The sequence below is a fragment of the Bos javanicus genome, chromosome 12 (assembly GCF_032452875.1).
Source record: "Bos javanicus breed banteng chromosome 12, ARS-OSU_banteng_1.0, whole genome shotgun sequence".
Taxonomy (NCBI): domain Eukaryota; kingdom Metazoa; phylum Chordata; class Mammalia; order Artiodactyla; family Bovidae; genus Bos; species Bos javanicus.
This window is the reverse complement of record NC_083879.1, coordinates 70596971-70618015: the sequence shown is the minus strand read 5'-3', so window position 1 is coordinate 70618015 and position 21045 is coordinate 70596971. Positions and strand designations below refer to the sequence as shown.

The 21045-nt window shown below is 43.0% G+C and overlaps 1 long non-coding RNA gene and 1 pseudogene across 1 annotated transcript; one reads left to right on the top strand and one right to left on the bottom strand.

Moving 5' to 3' along the window:
• The first annotated feature begins 2397 nt into the window (after positions 1–2397).
• Positions 2398–8374, top strand: LOC133258062 (uncharacterized). The gene is made up of 3 exons (XR_009739786.1): positions 2398–3296; positions 4260–4390; positions 6837–8374. It is a non-coding gene; the product is annotated as an uncharacterized LOC133258062 (long non-coding RNA).
• A 564-nt stretch (positions 8375–8938) lies between these two features.
• LOC133258038 (ATP-binding cassette sub-family C member 4-like) overlaps positions 8939–21045 on the bottom strand; it is a 32250-nt pseudogene continuing 20143 nt past the window's right edge.

The window sequence follows — 21045 nt, the reverse complement described above, 5'->3', positions numbered from 1 at the left end:
TCACTTAGCATTTTTCAGCAGTCATGAAACTTAGGTCTTCACTTGTTAATCAAAACACCCACGGAGGCTATTTCTACCACACCACTCTATGTCCTACAAGACTGTAACCGTTACTCTGCTATCCTGAAACCACTTCTCTTATCTCACATTTAGAATTTCATCCTTCAGCTATCAAGCATTGCCACCCATCTCTGCCCATGAGTCTACTTGGTCAGTTTCCAGAAAACAGCCATCTCTGCTTACAATGGCAGATTGTAAGCAGATTATTAGTAGATTCATTTGGGTGTTTTAATACATTTTCCTGGTTTTCTTAAAATAAATGAATAGAAAATGGATACAAATAACTTGATGATATTACTGACCATGCAATTAACACAATATGAACTGAGCATGGAAGCAGAAGAAAGGAGGTTGCTGTTCAGTCTGGTTTGTATGCTCATGGGAAGTAAGTCTGTTGATTTATATGTTTAATTTTGAAGGGAAAGAAATAGTTTCTTTTTAGTTAATAGAATACCTATAGTACATTTAAATAAGTTATTATTGTTGTTCCTTAGTAAGTCATGTCCAGCTCTTTTGTGACTCCATGAACTTCAAATTGCCAGCCTCCTCTGTCCATGGGATTTTTAAGGCAAGGTTACTGGAGTGGGTTTCCATTTCATTCTCCAACATTTAATCATATTTCACAATATTTGGAATTCACCAAGTGATCTTCAATAAATGAATGGAGAAATAAATTGGTCCATCCAGATATGGAATATTATTCAGCACTAAAAAGTAATGAGCTACCAAGTTAGGACACCACATGCAAGAAACTTAAACGCTTATCACTAAGGGAAATAAGCCAGTCTGAGAAGGCTACATAGTGTGTAAGTCTCACTACATTATATCATCACACAGGCAAAACCATGAAGACAATGAAAAGATAAATAGTTGCTAGCAGGTGGTGGCAAGGGTGAGGGATGAATAGGTGGAGCACAGAAGATTTTTAAGTAGAAAGAAAATACTATATATGATACCAAAATGATGGAAATGTCATTGTACATTTGTCCAACCTCATAGAATGTACAACACCAAGAGTGAACCCTAAGGTAAACCATGGAGCTTGGCAGACATGATGTGTCAGTGTAGATTCATTAGATGTTGCCAACATATCACTCTGGTGGGGAATGCTGGTAATTGGTGGATGTGGAGCATGGGGACATGAGTTAGGGCAAATCTCTGTACATGCCCTTCAAAAGACAAAGAGGAAGAAAGGAAGAAAAAGGCAGAAAAAAATCTATGAAGTTCTGGTAACATATTAGTGAATTTTATATATCCAAAACATGGAATGTTACAAAACAGGAAATGGAGACAGGTTTTTTTTAAGTTATAGACCGAGGCTCTATATTAACAAGGTATCCCCCCATCGACCCCTTAGAGAATTTCCCAGGTTTATACACCATCTAATAGATGTTCAAGCTGGTTTTAGAAAAGGTAGAGGAACCAGAGATCAAATTGCCAATATCTACTGGATCATCGAAAAAGCAAGAGAGTTCCAGAAAAACATCTATTTCTGCTTTATTGACTATGCCAAAGCCTTTGACTGTGTGGATCACAATAAACTGGAAAATTCTGAAAGAGATGGGAATACCAGACCACCTGACCTGCCTCTTGAGAAATTTGTATGCAGGTCAGGAAGCAACAGTTAGAACTGGACATGGAACGACAGACTGGATCCAAATAGGAAAAGGAGTACGTCAAGGCTGTATATTGTCACCTTGTTTATTTAACTTATATGCAGAGTACATCATGAGAAACGCTGGGCTAGAAGAATCACAAGGTGAAATCAAGATTTTTGGGAGAAATATCAATAACCTCAGATATGCAGATGACACTACCCTTATGGCAGAAAGTGAAGAGGAACTAAAAAGCCTCTTGATGAAAGTGAAAGTGGAGAGTGAAAAAGTTGGCTTAAAGCTCAACATTCAGAAAACTAAGATCATGGCATCTGGTCCCATCACTTCATGGGAAAAAGATGGGGAAACAGTGGAAACACTGTCAGACTTTATTTTGGGGGGTTCCAAAATCGCTGCAGATGGTGACTGCAGCCATGAAATTAAAAGATGCTTACTCCTTGGAAGAAAAGTTATGACCAACCTAGATAGCATATTCAAAAGCAGAGACATTACTTTGCCAACAAAGGTCCATCTAGTCAAGGGTATGGTTTTTCCTGTGATCATGTATGGATGTGAGAGTTGGACAGTGAAGAAAACTGAGCACCGAAGAACTGATGCTTTTGAACTGTGGTATTGGAGAAGACTCTTGACAGTCCCTTGGACTGCAAGGAGATCCAATCAGTCCATCCTAAAGGAGATCAGTCCTGGGTGTTCATTGGAAGGACTGATGTTGAAGCTGAAACTCCAGTACTTGGGCACCTGATACGAAGAACTGACTCATTTGAAAAGACCCTGATGCTGGGAAAGATTGAGCGCAGGAGGAAAAGGGAACTACAGAGGATGAGATGGCTGGATGGCATCACCAACTTGATGGACATGAGTTTGGGTAGACTCCGGGAGTTGGTGATAGACAGGGAGTCCTGGCATGCTGCAGTTCATGGGGTCGCAAAGAGTCGGACATGACTGTGTGACTAAACTGAACTGAAAAAATTCTAAAAAATAGTCCAGTGAAGGAGGCACCAACAGCTGTTTTCCAAGTTTTTAGAGTAAAGATTTCCAAGTCATGACATAGAAATTACTGAGCAGCAACCAGTTGTTTGACTGTTATTCCTCTAAGAAGGCTGTGTTAATCCTATAATCCCACATTCTTGCCTGGAGAATCCCAGAGATGGGGGAGCCTAGTGGGCTGCCGTCTATGGGGTCACACAGAGTCCAACACGACTGAAGCGACTTAGCAGCAGCAGCAGCAGCATAATCCTATAAAAGGGCTGGTCCCTGACAGCTCAGCTGGTAAAGAATCCACCTGCAATGCAGGTGACCGTAGTTAAATTCCTGGGTCAGGAAGATATGCTGGAGAAGGGGTAGACTACCCACTCCAGTATTGCTGAGATTCCCCTGTGGCTCAGCTGCTAAAGAATCCGCCTGTAATACAAGAGACCTCGATTTGATCCCTGTGTTGGGAAGATCCCTTGGAGAAGGGAAAGGCCACCCACTTCAGTATTCTGGCCTGGAGAATTCCATGGACTGTATAGTCCGTGAAGTCACAAAGAGTCGGACATGACTGAGCGATTTTCACTTTTCTGGGGAGACATGGGAGCCCTGAGACTGTCTGGAGAAACATCCTGGAAGAAGACACAGCAGGTACATGGGTCCTGGGACAGAACACGCTGGGTTAAGGCGCCTTCCTGCATTCACAGCTTGGGGGCACGTGGGGGGACTCATAAATGATCAAGTGCACCCACGGAGGGCATAGGCGCCCCCTGGAGGAGCGGGAGGGAACGGCAGGGCCACCTTCCTTCTGGATCCTGCGCACTGCTCCTGGCTCTGGGACAGAAGGACCAGTGTGCATAGACAGATGGGGTGAGAAAGGACCCCACAGAGCCCGCACAGCCAGACATCGAGTTGGGGTGGAGCTGGAAAGGCTGAGGGGGGCAGACGGCAAGGAAGCCTGTTCTCTGTCTGAGGACCTGGAGCTGCTTCCTGAATGTGAAGAGGGGTCTGAGAAGGGCTGGAACAGGAGAGTGAGCTGTGTAGACAACAGCATGGGAGTCTGATCAGGACAGACCCGAAAACTTGATAATGCAGGAGGCGGGGGTCTGGGATGTGGGGCTGAACCAGGACAGGATCCACAGCTGGACACAGGTGAGACAGCATCAGTTCACCCAAGGCCCCTCACCTTCTGTGGGTGACAGAACTCAGTATTCACAGCATAAATTGTAAAACTCACAAACCTTAATGACCTTCCTTCATGACTGAAGGAATCTGTTCATTGCAAGTAGAAGTGTGATTCGTTCACATTTAATACAGAACCCTTCACATGACTAAGCTTCCACATGACCACCATCTCTCACAGCATGTTGTTCCATCCAATTCTCTAGCTTGAGAACACTCTCCAGTTGCTGCTGAGTGATTTCCTAAATTTCTTTCATACTCCCTGCTTTTGCTTTAAATCACTCTAGAGAATTTGGTTCTGATTAGCAAATAACTGTCTTAAGCCTGCTTCTCTCAAGTATATATCCAAAGTGGTACACCCAAAGTATTTGAGAGGATTTTGTAAATATCTCCTCTGTTCAAAAAATAACTCAAGACAACTTCTGTGATCAGCACACTGTACTTCACACCAATTGCCTTCCTCTGTGACATGGATGCAACAGCCAGTAGGATCTGTTCCTGCCCTGATGGGAAACTTATGCAGATGCTCACAAGATGGGATGACACACATTTGTGAGTTCAAGGTAGGGTCCTGGGAATAAAGAGGCTGAGATACTCACGATGCCAATGGGGTGGGGGTAGGGAATCGCTGTCACAGCACTAACTCCTGTCACTGAACTCATGACAAGACACAGGCACTTCTCTAATGAAAAATTCATCAAGTCATGAAAAGGAGAAGGTGGGAGGACAGATCAGAGAACTGGAGGCCACACCATGTGTCATCTGCCCTGTTCTCTCATGTTCTCAAAGATTCAGTGCCACTATTCAGGTTTGTGTAAGTGTTACAATATATATAACACGAAATTTACCATTTTAACAATTTTAAGCATACAGCCCAGTGGCACTAAGTACATTCACATAGTTGTGCAGCCATCACCACCATCCATCTCCACGACTCTTCCATCACCCCAACACTCAGCACATTTTACAGCCGGGCAGGTCCCACCAAAGACTAACGACCCCTGCTTAGTGGACGTGGAATCCCAGCTCCTCATGTCCAGAGCTCAGAGCTCCTCACACATCTCCCTCTCACACACTGGACTCTGCTGAAATCTCTTCACTTGGCTATTTCTCAGATTCACTTGATACTTTAACTATCAGTTCCTTAGAATTTGATGACAGGGACTTTAAAAAGTTAATCATTACCCTTAATTGTACTGGACCGAATCTAATCTGACTAGTGTGTTTAGATGAAGCAGAGACTAAGACACAAGGACAGAGACACAGGACTGCAAATCAATGATATAGGAACACACCCTCCCACCATGCACAAAAATAAACTCAAAATGGCTTAAAGACTTAATTGTAAGATGTGACACCATAAAACTGCTAGAAGAGATTAGAGGCAAACATTCTCTGACATAAATTATACCAATGTTTTCTTAGGTCAGTCTCCTAAGGCAATAGAAATATAAACAAAAATATATAAAAAGGGCTTTCCTGGTGGCTCACTGGTAAAGAACCCATGTGCCAATGCAGGAGACATGGCTTCGATCCCTGGTCCAGGAGGGTCCCACATACCACGGAGCAACTCAGTCCATGGACCACAACTACCGGGCCTGTGCTCTGGGGTCCAGGAGCCTCAACTACTGAGCCCACACACCCTACAGCCAGTGCTCTGCTCAAGAGGAGCCACTGAAATGAAAAGCCCACACTGCAACTAGAGAGAAGCCCCTGCTCATCACAACTAGAAAGAAAGCCCCACAGCAACAAAGAGCCAGCACAGCCATAAACAAATAATTATTTTTAATTAAAAAAAAAGTAAAAAAAAAAATAGGACCTAATCAAACTTACAAACTTTTGCACAGTAAAGGAAACCATAAACACAATGAAGAGACAACCTACAGAATGGGAGAAGATACTACAAATGATGTGACCAACAAGGGCTTAATTTCCAAAATATACAAACAGCTCATACAACTCAACAAGAACAAAAAATCTAATCAAAAAATAGGCAGAACTAAATAGACATTTCTCCAAAGGACAGACACAGATGGCCAAAAGAAGCTCACCATTGTGAATTATTGGAGAAATGCAAATCAAAACTACAATCCGGTATCAACTCACACCAGTCAGAATGGCCATCATTAAAATAACAGTGGCTGAGGGGGAATGGAGTAAAGAGAACCCTCCTACACTGCTGGTGGGATTATCAGTTGTTGCAGGCATTACGGAAGACAGTATGGAGATTCCTCAGAAAACTAAAAACAGAATTATCTTATAATCCAGTAATCCCATTTCTGGGCATATATCTGGGGGAAACTATAAATCAAAAAGACACATGCAACCCTATGTTCATAGCAAAACTATTCACAATAGCCAAAACATGGAAATAACCTAAATGTCCATAGACAAATGAATGGGTATACCTGTGGTGGATTCATTTTGATATTTGGCAAAACTAATACAATTATGTAAAGTTTAAAAATAAAATAAACTTTAAAAAAAATAAAGACCTAAAAAAAAAAAAAGAAGATGTGATACATATAGATGATGCAATACTACTCAGCCATAAAATAAAAAGAAAGAAAGAATACCATTTGCAGAAATGTGGGTGGACCTAGACTTTATCATACTAAGTGAAGTAAGCCAGAAAGAGAAAGATATCACGTATCACTTATATGTGGAATCCAAAATATGGCAAAAATGAACCTATCTACAAAACAGAAACAGACTCACAGACAGTGAACAGATTTGGGATTGCATGGGTGGAGGGGTGTGGGGGAGAGATGGACTGGGAATTTGGGGTTAGCAGATGCGAACTATTATGTGTATAATGGACAGACAACACGGTCCTATGGTATAGTGCAGAGAACTGTATTCAGGATATTCAATATCCTGAGATAAACCATAACGGAAAAGAGTATTAAAAAGAATGTATAGCTGTGTATAACTGAGCCATTTTGCTGTACAAATAAAGTAACACAATATTGTAAATTAACCATATTTCAATAAAAACTTTTTAATAAGAAAGGACAGAAACACAGGGGTGCTTGAGGACAGAGGGGAGACTGCATGAGGACACCGCACAGTGGCCGCTGCCAGAGGGCGAGGTGGCATGCTCAGCAGAGACCGAAGCTGCCCACGCGCTGAACTCCCAGCCTCGAGAACCGTGAGAGAATCAATTTCTGTTCTCTAAGCATCTCCATCTGTGACAGTTTGCTATAGACTGAATGCTTTTGTCCTCAAAATTCATGCATTAAAACCTAATCCTCACTGTGTTGGTATTAGGAGGTGGGGCCATCAGGAGGTGATTGGGTCATGAGGGTGGAACCTCCACGAAAGGTATCCTGATAAAAGGAACCACAGGGCTCCCTCACCCTTCCAGCACAAGAGGACACCAGAATCAGACCCTCACCAGATGTTGAATCTGCCAGCACCCTGACTTGGACTTTCTCAGCCTCCAGAACCGAGATAGATAAACTTCCATTATTTCTAAGCCACCCAGCTCTGGTTCCTGTGAGAGCAGCCTGGATGGACACAATCCTAGAAACTAACACAGGACCTGACAAGGAGAATTCCCAAACGGCTTCTCTCTGCCAAACACCCCGCCTCCTCCAGGCGAGGATGTGCCTGTTGTCCTCCTCACAGCCCTGCTTCCTCCTCCCTCCACACCTGAGCTTCTCCTCTTCCTTCAGCAAAGGACTGGGTCCTCTTCTCAGCCTCCACATATCTGCCCAGCCTGCAGGCCCCAGGGCACTGCCCGCCCAGCCCCGGGCACAGGGAACCTTCCAACTTCAGTGAAAGCCTCCAGCTGCCACTTCTGCTTCCACTTAGTACTTCCTACCCTGTATGAAAACTCTCTAAACCATGACTCTGCTGAGCTTTCCCAGGCATCTGTCTTAACCAGCTCCATGTAGAGACAGGTTCCTCAGAGGCAGGAATGAAAGCTGGGCATCCTAGTCTCCCTTATTCTGCCCAGTGTGGTCCTTCCCCTCTCCTGGCTCACCGTCCTCCTTATAAACTGAGAGGTTTTGTGTAGGAACATCTGTAAGGGCATCGATCTCAGTGTATACAGCAGGACATTAATAAGTGCAGCTGGAAAGCTTGTTGGCTTTACAAGGTGAACAACAGCAAGGGAACTAACTGTGGGGTAGATGTGGAAGCTGTTTCAGAAAAAGCGAATTCATGAGGCTTACAAAGAGGCCAGTCTAGACTCCACCAGAGGCCTTAGTCAGCGTGTGTTAGGACAGAAAAGCATCAGAGCTCTTCTCCTTCAGGAGTTCTGTGGCCAAGAAAGAGCCACTGACAACAAATTCCAGAAACAAAGTGAGAGTCAGGACTTCAACCAAGATACCGAGTTTCAAATTCAAGGTAACCCTACACAAGGGTCTAAGTATTAATTCTAGTAAGAATCCATGAAGCAATGTAAAACAACTGAGTCAGATGTGAAAACAACATACTCAGATGTGAAATAAATCATTTGTAAATTTTAGTCTTTATTAAGTATTTCCAAACCAACAGATTAATTAATAAGCATAAACCAATAGTCTTTCCATGGAAGTCCTATGTTGGTACTGAAAACTTCAGTTCTAATGTGCCTTCAGGAGAAGGCAATGGCACCCTATTCCAGTACTCTTGCCTGGAAAATCCCATGGATGGAGGAGCCTGGTGGGCTGCAGTCCATGGGGTCGCTAAGAGTCAGACACGACTGAGCGACTTCACTTTCACTTTTCACTTTCATGCACTGGAGAAGGAAATGGCAACCCACTCCGGTGTTCTTGCCTGGAGAATCCCAGGGACAGGGGAGCCTGGTGGGCTGCTGTCTATGCGGTCACACAGAGTTGGACATGAGTGAAGTAACTTAGCAGCAGCAGCAGCAATTTGCCTTCAACACATGATAGAGGAAAAAGGACTGGCAACCAGTTACCAGGTTACCAAGTCCTACTCTCTGATTTAAAATTTTTACATTGCCCTTCTTACCCCTGGGGTCTGGATCCATAAACTGCAAGTCATGGGGGAATCTGCCATCTATCCCTCTCTCCCTAAAGCATGGACCCCACTCTCCTCCACACACTGGAAGCACCTGCTGTATTTTCCTATCCTGACCTCATCATGAATGTAAGATTTCTCTATGATGGATCTTCTGTGGAGGGAAGGGAGGGGAGGGAGGAACACCAGAGCAGAGGGAGTTGAGTCTCGCACAAAGGCTTTCCTGAGTTCCTTTTCCTGATCCCTACAGGGTTCCTGCAAAATAAAAAAAAAAAAAAAAAGGTATAAAACACGTGCAAACTCACTGTTAGAACAAGTGCCTGCTGACTTCTTCTGAATCCACTGAGCTGAGTGGATCGTCCAGGAGGTAGATGTCTGCATCCTGATACATGGCTCTAGAAAATGTGGAGAGACGTCAGGAAAGGACACTTCACACTCCCTGGGTCTCATCTCTGAATCATGATGGTGTCCGACAACACCAGGTTCCTTCTACAAGCCCAGGGAAAGGGCCAAGACCTTGCTTCACACAGGCCCACCCAGTGAGCGGGGTCTGCGTGCTCATGTCCACTAGGAGCCGCGGAGGAGGAGGGGCAGGATGGCAACTGAAACCCCATTTACCTGGCGAGGCTGACAGGGCTTTCTGTCCTTCACTCAGTGGGGTTCCTCCATCTCCTGTCACAGTTAGATCTCTTTCCTCCAAATTCTGAAAATCCTGTGTGGAGATAGAAAACGGAAAAAAGAAAAACATTTAAAATGTGTTCTCCTGCCATCCTAACCTTTTAGCATCAGTTCTTCATACAAGTGTTTAATCAACAGCAATGTGCTTATTTCATAGTGACTAAATTGGAACCAGGAAAGTTAAACTCTCAGGGCTTTTCACTTTTTTCATTCTGTATTTTTTCAAAGCATTTATGCATTTTACCACTTTAACACGTATTTATTGAGGATTGACTATACACCAGGCACCATTCTGGGCACAATGAATTCTGCCACGAGGAAACAGAGCTCTTAGAATTTCTTTCCATGCTGGGAGATAAGTGATATGGAAAATTAACCTGAGCACAAGGACTGAGGACAAGAAGGAAAAGGAAGCTGGCTCAGGGGGATGCAGAGTGAAGGAGGGAAGTGAGTCCACACTGGGGTGTGAGGGCTCTGCTCAGAGAGGGTGTGAGCAGATCTGGGGGTAGGGAGGGGCTCAGGCAGACCTGGAGAGGCTGGTCCTCACAGAGGGAGGGGCGAGTACAGGGGCTATGGGGAGATGCCCAAGGGGTTCAGGACAAGGAGGCAGGAGAGCAGAGTGAGAATGAGGGGGTGAGGGTGGAGACAGAGCAGGAGGAGCCTGGGGGCACTCCAGTAAGAGGAGGAGGGGGAGGGGAGGATTGACATGATCTGAGGTTTACAAGGAAACTCCTGTGCTTTGCAGAAACCAGGCAGTAAGTGGGGAAGGGTAAAGGCAGATACAAGTGAGGACATTACTGGAATAAGCTAGAAAACAGTGGGAATGGAGAGATGGGGTTACACTCCAGACACATTTGGAAGGCAGAGTTGTAAGACCTGCTGACAGGATAGGTGTGGGCTGTAAGAGAAGAGGAGACTGTGGTGTCTGGGGTGAGGAAGGGGAAGGACAGGGTCTCCATTTACTGAGCGGGGGAAGATGGTGGAGGCAGGTTTAGGAGACATCACTTGTGGACAAGCTGAGATGAGCTCTCAGTGACATCACGGTGAAGCTAGATATGCAGGTGCAAAGGTCTGTGCTAGAGACACAGGTGTGAGAGCTGGAAGCCCAGGAGGTGAAGGCACAGGACTTGTTTTATCTCAAGTTACCAGTTTTCCTGATCTTGGTCTCTGCTTCTCACTTTCAGAGAAGGGATAACACCTCGCCAATGTCTTCACAGTGATAAATTAAGGCAAGTCAGAGTGAAAGACAAGGTCTGTACAGAAATGGGAGCAGAAAGAGCAGGCTGGGCAGGAAAACCAAAAGGAAAGAAACAACGTGTTTGAGGGCCACCAAGGAGATCAGCTGGACTAAGTAGATGCTTGTCTGTGAAAGCAGGAAAAACTCAAAGTTAAGAAGGATATGAAGCTTTGACTTGAGGATCTGGGAATCTACCATAAGCTATATTTGAATATTATTTAAGAAGTAGGGTTCAGGATGGGGAACACAGGTATACCTGTGGCAGATTCATTTCGATATTTGGCAAAACTAATACAATATTGTAAAGTTTAGAAATAAAATAAAATTAAAAAAAAAAAGAAGTAAATGGACAAATCAGTCTATTTTCCCCAGAGTATCTGGGGAAATTAAAAAAAACAATGACAACAATATCCCCCAACAACAAGATAACAATCAGGTTTTGTTACACAATTATTATGTTAGAAATCTTTGAAATATCTACTAAACCCCTCAGGCATCAACCTAAGATACACAGCAGTACCTTTCTGCAGATGACGTGCTAACTCTGTCTCTACTTTAGCAAATTTGGGGGGAAAGCGGGTAGCACACTGGAGTCTGCATGAGAAACAAGTCCTTTGATCTCCCTAAGTCTCACATTCCTCTTCTACAGAATGTGCTACAAAAACAAGAGTCACTAAACTCAAAAGTGAGGACACCCTCTATAAATGGAAAAAGGACTGGAATTGATTGTAACTTGCTACTGGTGGCTGATGCCTATTTTCCCATCAAACCAACAGTGGGACCACATTCACAGTGTGGGTCATAACATGCAAAGCACATGACCATAAAGAGAAGAAAGAGTGTCCATCGTAACCCTCCCTCCCTGACAGGCACACAGACACACAGGGTCCCTGCTCACTCAAAGCTTAAGTAGGTTATATCCAATGAAAGGCAGCAACTGATCTGTCATGAAAATTCATCATTCTTTCATCATCTTTCATTGTTGAGTTCAGAAGTTATTACCATCTCTTGATTTGGTTTTCATGAACAACAATGAGCCACTTTAAACAGGTTCCCAGCCCTACATACACACATACACACACACACATATATTGGCCTCTGTTTCACTGTTGAAGTCCTTGAAAACTGCTCCACTTAACTTGAGGAGCCTGATAGGCTGCAGTCCATGGGGTCGTGAAGAGTCGGACATGACTGAGCGACTTCACTTTCACTTTTCACTTTCCTGCATTGGAGAAGGAAATGGCAACCCACTCTAGTGTTCTTGCCTGGAGAATCCCAGGGATGGGGGAGCCTGGTGGGCTGCCATCTATGGGGTTGCACAGAGTCAGACAGGACTGAAATGACTTAGCAGCAGTAGCTTTTATGCTTTGATTCTACATTGTTTCATTTTGCTTAACAAAATAGTAACACGTCATAGCACAGCAACCTTAACCATGTTCTAGAAAAAGCACCTAAATCCACACATTCACTTAGCACAGTTAGGGCACAAGAAACAGGCTCTCTCTGAGTTTGGTAGCAAGACTGTAACTGTGTTGTTGACTCTGAACATTATTCATGGACCAGCCCCAAATGGGAAAACCATTTCACAGGATTTGCAACAAAATCCAAGTCAGGCTAAATTCCTAGCCACCATTTTCCAATTAGGTTAAAGGGAAAAGCCTGACTTGCGTATAGACTACAATTCCCCCCACTGACAGGTGTTCTTATTCACATTATTTTCCTTTAAGTTTCCCCAATTCTCACTGGACAGCAGACACACACACTAGAGGCAAACTAGAAAATGGCAAAGCAGATCTGATGCCATCCATCCAGAAGCACATCAAGGGCCCTTCAGCGATGGTTGAGACTTACAGTAGAAGCACCATGGAGCAGACTGCTGAAATGGTAAATGTGAGTCCGGACGTGAGGCCCTGGCAGAGGAGGGCTGGACTCTAGAGTCAAGCAGCAGGAGCCCTGCTTCCTTCACAGCTTTTCTTCCATGTGGAATCACCCCTCCTCTCACAGCCTGTCAATATCCTGCCCATTTTCCCAGTATCATCCCAAGTATACTCTCGCATGAAACCATCCTGGACTCACCTCTATCTGCTGGGTTCCTAAGGCTCTGTTTACATCTCTCATCTCTCATGAAAGACCGTCTTATTCTGCTCCATCATTTGTACACGTGTACATGGCTTCTCTCAGCTCCTGAGGGGTAAGATCTGTGCACCAAGCTCTGTGCTGGACCCTAATGCTGATTATCTCTAATCCTCACAACAAGCTCACAGGAAGCACTGGCCCCATTTCACAGATGAGGAAACTGAGACTAAGTGAGGTCGTATCACTGGTCTGAGGATGGTCAGCTGTTAAACAGAAGAGCTGGAATCTGAACCAGATCATGTCCTTTTGAACCATTTCATAGCCTATTGCTCTTTCACATCACATCGCCCAGGGGGTGACTGAAGATTATATCTGAAATGAAGGCAACACTAAAATAACTCAAGTCTTGAAGGCCGCTATACCTAGACACAGAAGGATCTTATTATCTATGATTGTCAAGGCAACCTGAAAAGAAAATGTCCAAGTCACCAGGAATGTGTAAATATGAGATGAAAGTATAAACTTACAGGCATCCAAGAGAGCTTTGTAAGGTCAAGCAATATATATGGGAAAATATCAAACTAGAATTTATCAACATGATACCTTTAACTAGGTAATGCCTAAAACTTTTTAAAATCCTTAAAAGATTTTTTTAAAAACTTGTTTAAAAAAATTAAGTTTTTAAAAGTGGTTGATGATAATATAAAATGTTACATACTATATTGCTTATCGTAACAGAATATGTTTATTGATGATTTATGTGGCATCTGGCCCCATTCAGTTCAATTCAGTCACTCAGTCATGTCTGACTCTCTGCGACCCCATAAATAACACGCCAGGCCTCCCTGTCCATCACCAACTCCCGGAGTTCACCCAAACTCATGTCCATCGAGTCAGTGATGCCATCCAGCCATCTCATCCTCTGTCATCCCCTTCTCCTCCTGCCCCCAATCCCTCCCAGCATCAGAGTCTTTTCCAATGAGTCAACTCTTCGCATGAGGTGGCCAAAGTATTGGAGTTTCAGCTTTAGCATCAGTCCTTCCAGTGAATACCCAGGACTGATCTCCTTTAGAATGGACTGTTTGGATCTCCTTGCAGTACAAGGGACTCTCAAGAGTCTTCTCCAACACCACAGTTCAAAAGCGTCAATTCCTCAGCACTCAGCTATCTTCACAGTTACTTCCTGGCAAACAGATGGGGAAAAGGTACAAACAGTGACAGATTTTATTTTCTTGGGCTCAGAAATCACAGCAGACAGTGACTGCAGACATGAAATTAAAAGATGCTTGCTCCTTGGAAGAAAAGCTGTGACAAACCTAAACAGTATATTAAAAAGCAGAGCCATCACTTTGCCAACAAAGGTCCATATAGTCAAAGCTATGTTTTTTCCACTAGTCATGTATGGATGTGAGAGTTGGACCATAAAGAAGGCAAAGTGCCAAAGAATTGATACTTTTGAATTGTGGTGCTGGAGAAGACTCTTGAGAGTCCTATGGACTGCAAGGAGATCAAACCAGTGCATACTTAAAGGAAATCAACCCTAAATATTCATTGGAAGGACTGATGCTAAAGCTGAATTTCCAATACTTTGGCTAACTGATACGAAGTGCCAACTCATTGAAAAAGACCCTGACACTGGGAAAGACTGAGGGCAGGAGGACAAGGGGACAACAGAGGATTAGATGGTTCAATGGCATCACCGACTCGATGGACATGAGTTTGAGCAAGCTCCAGAAGATGGTGAAAGACAGGGAGGCCTGGCCTGCTGCAGTCCATGGAGTCGAAAAGAACTGGACAGGCCTTCGTGACTGAAAAACAACAATGAGTGCTTACAGATGGACTAATCTGAGGTCTAGGATCTGTTTTGGAATACCGGGGGATGGGGCGGGGTGTTGGGTGGAGGGGTGGCACAAGGCAGGGGTAAAGACCCAACAAGACTGGCCACCAGCTGACCCCGGCTGAACCTGGGGGTGCAAACATGAGGGTTCATTACATGGCGCTCTCTATTCTTCAAAATTTTGTTAACTGTCCATTAAAAAAAAGAATCTAAAAGTGAATGATACTTCACCAAATGAAACAAAGGCATTCTGTGACCATCATTATCACACAAGAATTAAAACAGCCACATATATGACTGCATACTTACCCAGAAGTCCAGCATAAAGCAACAAATAAGACCTTTCAGATTCAAAAAAAAAAAAAAAAGAACTTTTAACAAACCTTAGAGCTTAAATCAATGTTATCATTATTTGAAATTCGACTACATGCAACTCAAGAGTCATTACTCACCTCTTCCAAAGCACAAGCCTTTATTACTTCTTCATATTGTTCTTCTTCATATTTCTTCCCAAATAAAATGTTACTCTTCACAGTTCCTGGAAACACCCAAGGCTGCTGAGAAACACATGCGATCCTCCCGAGCACACTGACCTTCCCCTGGCTTGGGGGCAGCTCACCCAAGCATAGCTCTTAACAGCGAGGACTGAAACAGACAGCAACACACACACGTGAACACGGTGCACTCAGGACGGAACACGACCCACAGCACAGCCGACCCCACCCTAGTGCTTGATACACGATATCAGAAGAGTATAAAGTACAGCTTTGATACTGCAGGGAAAAAAATGGAAAAGAGCATTATTGGTCACCATAAACTAAAGGTTGATAAGGAATATTAATACAATAACAATCGACTCTGCCTGAGTTCCCTCAGATGAAATGTTCTACTCAGCAAAGACTAAGAATGTTTAACATCCTTCTCTAGCAGAACAGACAAGCAGGATGTGTATTTTCTGTATCTGATGTTTAATGCAGTTGTTCCTGCATCTGAGTATCTTTTACTTGACAAATACTTGTTTTTAAAAAGCTATGTGGGGCTTCCCTGGTGATCCAGTGGTTAAGAATCCACCCTCCAGGATGGGAGGAAGGGATAATTAGGAGTTCAGGATGGACAGGTAGGTACACACTGCTGTATTTAAAATGGATCACCAGCAAGGACCTACTGCACAGCATATAGAACTCTATTCAATGTTATGTGGCAGCCTGGATGGGAGGGAAATTTGGGGGAGAATGGATACATGTGCACGTATGGCTGACATACACCCTTCACTGTTCACCTGAAACTATCACAACATTGTTAACTGGTTACACCCCAGTACAAAATAAAATGTTAAAAAAACAATAATTATATCCAGATAATAAACACTGAAAAAAAGAAGAATCCATCTTCCAAAGCCAGAGGCTTTGGTTAGATCCCTGGTCCCCTGGTGGGGAAACTAATATCCCACATGCCCAGGGCAACTGAACCCACATGCCACAATTAGAGATGCTATGCACTACAACAAAGACCCAATGCAACCAAATACATAAATAAGTATATTTTTAAAAATTGATAACTATGTGTGAAGAATATATCCAAAGATTATTATTTAAAATAACTCTGTGGTTGATGTATTTGAAGACCAGAAGTCCATTATGCCCAAGGGATTCAAATCCTGGGCTCTGTGACAACTTAGGAGGGTAGGATGGGATGAGAGGTGGGAAAGAGGTTCAAGAGAGAGGAAACATGTAAACTTATGGCTGATTCATGCTGACGTATGGCAGAAACCAACACAATATTGTAAAGCGATTATCCTCCAATTAAAAATAAATTTTTTAAAAAGTCCTTCATGGAGGAAATCATCACACTCTCATATCACACATTTAGGTTTCTGTATTCTGTTGCACAAAACACAGGACACTAAGTGCACATGTACATGTCCTTCATATCTCTTGTAACACAGAGAAATGACATGCCTATGTCCACGCCATCAGAGCACTCACCACACTGGGCTGAAATAGTCTGCCTGCATATCTGTCTTGCCCCAGAACCTGGTTGCCTCTGGAGGACAGAGGTGTCAAGATCTGGCTCATGTCTATATCTTTAGCTCCAGCACATGATTGCACATTCCCTAATGTGCACTGATGGGACCAAGTCAAGTCACATGAAGAAATGCTCAGAGCTTCCTGGAAGAGCCTTCACCACCTCCAGACTTCCTGGAGGGGCCACTGTGACAAAAAGAAGTCCCCACTGTCTCCGTCCATCCTGAACAGCTGCCACATAAATAATCTCCTTCACTGAGACGTCCAAACTCCCCACGAGCAGTTCCCAACTATGTCACATGAAGCATCAAGAAGGAAAACACAATGTGCATTTATCCTGAATTTGGCCATGAAACCTTTTTGCAAAACTAATGTACCTAGAGAAACACCTTTCTAGATATACCCAATTCTAGCTCAAACTGAGTCACACTCAGCTCTGGGCTCCACTCTGAGGTCTGAACAGGGGCTGTGGCATTGCATCAGGCTGACAAAAGGCATCACAACTTACCCTTCCTGCGCCCATAGGTCCGACCACAGCTAACAGTTCACCGGGTCTGACAGTAAAGGAAAGGCCTTGGAGGGTTGGGGTCTCTGATTCCTGCAAATTAAAGTTTATAAAAATGTACCCATTTCAATAAAGTAATACACATTACTTTAAAAAGTAGAAAAAATAACGTAATAGTCACTGATATCCTGATATTAACTCACATTTTTCTCCTTCCTATTTTAAGATACTGTGTCCCAAAGGCCTTTTCATCCAATCCTATGACTTAGGGGGTTTGAAGTAGTTTTTGTTTGTTTGTTTGTTTAACTTTTTAACTTTACAATATTGTATTGGTTTTGCCATATATCAACATGAATCCACCACAGGTATACACATGTTCCCCATCCTGAACCCTCCTCCCTCCTCCCTCCTCCCTCACCGTACCATCCCTCTGGGTCACCCCAGTGCACCAGCCCCAAGCACCCAGTATCGTGCATCTAAGTTGCCTTTAGGAAGCCTCTTTCTTTTACCAGATTTACATACGGATTCAGCTCTAGACACCCACAGAATTTAGTAGCAGAGATGACAAGGCTCCTTCCTGAAATGCAAACTGAATGATGCACGCTACTTTATTAAAATAATGTATTTAATACAATATCCAGTGTGGAAGGTTTTTAATCATTTATAAGTTTTCATCAGGACCCTTGGTTTTAACTGGCTCATTAATCTCCACAAAGCGGCAGCATAAGTACCTGGCATGCCTGGCCTTTTACTAAATAAATAAATTGAAAGTGAAAGTCGCTCAGTCATGTCCAACTCTTTGCAATCCCATGGACTATAAAGTCCATGGAATTCTCCAGGCCAGAATACTGGAGTGAATAGCCTTTTCCTTCTCTAGGGGATCTTCCCAACCCAGGGATCAAACCCAGATCTCCCACATTGCAGGAGGAATCTTTACCAACTGAGCCACAAGGGAAGCCCAAGAATACCAGGCAGGTAGCATATTCCCTCTCCAGGGGATCTTCCCAAGCCAGGAATCAAACTGGGGTCTCCTGTATTGCAAATGGATTCTTTACCAACTGAGCTATAAGGGAAGCCCTAAATAATTTGAAAGCTCCACTAATCTCTCCATTTTCATTTGATAAAACAAACCTCAGTAATGCTCAATAAGCAAACAGGCACTTTATATTAAGAAGTCACTCTTGGTAAATTAACTCTTATAAGTAATCTTCAAAGCTCTAAAGAGAGCTTTAATTCAACACCAACAACAAAACAATGGGAAATAAAGAAATTAATTATGACACCATGGGTCAGAGTGATAAAGCCTCAATTTTATACATGATACATGCATTATGTGTCCTGGCTAAACAGGGCAATAAAGTACTTCTACTGTAAGAAAAATATAAAGCATGAAGGTATATGTGACAACACATAATCCAACTCAAGGGTAAAGGACAAAGTACTCCTCATGCTGATCACAGGTCACATTCCAGAGAGACCTAGGGTATCTGCGTGTCTTTACATATCTTGAGTGTTAAGAAAATAGTAACTGCTATGTCAAAAAAAAAAAAAAAGGTTTCATGTTATTAAGTAAAACACCCAAAAGACTAAAGGCATAGAGTCTGGATTAAAAGTCTGGAATAATCATCAAATTGAAATTTTTTTCTAGAAAAAACTGAACGGATTAAACAACATTCACATGCTAAAAAAATGACAATGATTTTTCATCACCAAAAAAACTAGTTTCAGATTCTAAGAATGAATGATCTACCAAAAGAAGCTACATTTTCATATGCAAGAAACATTTTTTAAGCCTTTTAAGCTTCTCCACTTTCCCCCTCAGTCAGTCTCTCCCATCAAGAAGCTTCCATAAGCCTCTTATCCATTTTCATCAGAGGGCAGACAGACTGAAAACCACAATCACAGAAAACTAACCAATCTGATCACATGGACCACAGCTTTGTCTAACTCAATGAAACTATGAGCCATGCCATGTAGGGCCACCCAAGACAAATGGGTCATGGTGGAGAGTTCTGACAAAATGTGGTCCACTGGAGAAGGGAATGGCAAACCACTTCAGTATTCTTGCCTTGAGAACCCCATGAACAGTATGAAATGGCAAAAAGATAAGACACTGAAAGATGAACTCCCCAGGTCAGTAGGTGCCCAATATACTACTGGAGATCAGTGGAGAAATAACTCCATAAAGAATGAAGAGACAGAGCCAAAGCAAAAACAACACCCAGCTGTGGATGTGAATAGTGACAGAAGCAAAGTCCAGTGCTGAAAAGAGAAATATTGTAGATGAATCTGGAATGTTAGGTCCATGATTCAAGGCAAATTGGAAGTGGTGAAACAGGAAATGGCAAGAGTGAACATTGACATTTTAGGAATCAGCAAAATAAAATGACTGGAATGGATGAATTTAACTCAGATTACCATTGTATCTACTACTGTGGGTAAGAATTCCTTAGAAGAAATGGAGTGGCTATTGTAGTCAACAAAAGAGTCCAAAATGCAGTACTTGGATGCAATCTCAAAAATGACAGAATGATCTCTGTTCGTTTCCAAGGCAAAGCATTCAATATCACAGTAATCCAAGCCTATGCCCCAACCAGTAATGCTGAAGAAGCTGAAGTTGAATGGTTCTATGAAGACCTACAAGACCTTCTAGAAAGTGAAGTGAAGTCACTCAGCTGTGTCTAACTCTTTGCAATCCCGTGGACTGTAGCCTACCAGGCTCCACTGTCCATGAGATTTTCCAGGCAAGAATACTGGAGTGGGTTGCCATTTCCTTCTCCAGGATATCATCCCAACCTGGGATTGAACCCAGGTCTTCCACATTGTAGGCAGATGTCTTACTGTCTGAGCTACCAGAACTAACACACAAAAAAAGATGTCCTTTTCATTATAGGGGGCTGGAATGCAAAAGTAGGAAGTCAAGAAACACCTAGACTAACAGGAAAATTTGGCCTTGGAGTACAGAATGAAGCAGGGCAAAGGACAATAGAGTTTTGCCAAGAGAACACACTGGTCACAGCAAACACCTTCTTCCAACAATACAAGAGAAGACTCTACACATGGACATCACCAGATGGTCAATACCAAAATCAGATTAATTATATTATTGGTGGCCAAAGATGGAGAAGCTCTATACAGTCAGCAGAAAAAAGACAGGGAGCTGACTGTGGCTCAGATCATGAACTCCCTATTGCCAAAATCAGACTTAAATTGAAGAAAGTAGGGGGAACCAATAAACCATTCGAAGTGAGAAACAGATTCAAAGGACTAGATCTGATAGACAGACTGCTGGTTGAACTATGGACAGAGGTTCATGACATTGTACAGGAGACAGGGAGCAAGACCATCCCCAAGAAAAAGAAATGCAAAAAAGCAAAATGGCTGTCTGAGGAGGCCTTACATTACAGCTGAGAAAAGAAGAGAAGTGAAAAGCAAAGGAGAAAAGGAAAGATGCATCCATTTGAATGTGGAGTTCCAAAGAATAGCAAGGAGAGATAAGAAAGCCTGCCTCACTGATCAGTGCAAAGAAATAGAGGAAAACAATAGGATGGGAAAGACCAGAGATCTTTTCAAGAAAATTAGAGATAACAAGGGAATATTTCATGCAAAGATGGGCAATAAAGGACAGAAATGGTATGGACCTAACAGAAGTAGAAGACATTAAAAAGAAGTGGCAAGAATACACAGAAGAACTGTACAAAAAAGATCTTCACAATCCAGAAAATCATGATGGTGTGATCACTGACCTAGAGCCAGACATCCTGGAATGTGAAGTCAAGTGGGCCTTAAGAAGCATCACTACAAACAAAGAGAGTGGAGGTGATGGAATTTCAGCTGAGTTGTTCCAAATCCTAAAAGATGATGCTGTGAAAGTGCTACACTCAATATCC